Raw genomic sequence first — 982 nt, 5'->3', positions numbered from 1 at the left:
AGCCACTCACAGCGCCCGCAGGGCGAGCCAGCGACGCCCCCCGCACGCGCGCGCTCGCGCACACACACGTACACACCCGCTCTTACACACGCGCGCGCTCCGGCCGGGGCAGCCTGGCCCCACGCGGGACGCCGGCCACGTTCAAGGCGCCCCGGGTCTCCCTGTGCTTGCCGGGGATGCTTGCAGCCCCGCCTGGCGCCGGGTCCTGTATCCTCTCCCTGGCACCCCCACCCCCGGCTTGCTCAGGACCCTCCAGAATATGAGGAGAGGGGGGTCCCGGCGAGCGGGGGGCTCGTGGCTGGCCGTGGAGCAGGGACAAGGCTCTTGGACCCAATGAGCCAGGTCATTCCTTCCTGTCGGTGTCCGGCTCCCGGCTCCGCGGTGTCTGGTTCCCCCTGCCTGCCAGACTGCCAGGGGTGCATTGGTGGCACTGGCAAGGCTTGAGGTGAGTGCCCTCCGCGACTGCCTCTGCACATACTGAGCACCAGCTCCCTAACTGGTACTAAAGCCCTGGGCACCTCTGGGAATAACAGCAAACGGTAACAGGTCAAAGGTAAAAACAGGTGCCCGATGTAACCCAGAAGGAAAAATATCTGCTTTGAATCCCATTTATTTGGCAGGATTACAGGTTTGGTCGATTTGAGGTTGCATAGGGGGATTTGTCTAAGGTATTTGATCTGGTACCACATGATATTTTGATTAAAACCTTCATATGATATGGCTTTAAGAGAGTTCATTGGTATCTCAAAGTGTAGATGATCACCGGGAGATATCCATGAGTTAGGCAGCTCCCCTGGAACCAGGTTTTGCTCAATACTAATTAATAGTTTTTGCAACAAATCTCTGCCAGTTAAGTTCACAAGATTGGTGTTTAAGCAAATGAGGAGGTTACTCTCACAAAGCCATTTGGACCTCTTGGTTAACTGGATAATCCACATGCAAGATAATATGTCCTGGGAACAGGAATGAAGATTCTGCAGAC

The sequence above is a fragment of the Gavialis gangeticus genome, unplaced genomic scaffold (assembly GCF_001723915.1).
Source record: "Gavialis gangeticus isolate Ggan-Ray unplaced genomic scaffold, GavGan_comp1, whole genome shotgun sequence".
Taxonomy (NCBI): Eukaryota; Metazoa; Chordata; order Crocodylia; family Gavialidae; genus Gavialis; species Gavialis gangeticus.
The sequence above is the reverse complement of the archived record's forward strand: the minus strand, read 5'-3'. Positions refer to the sequence as shown.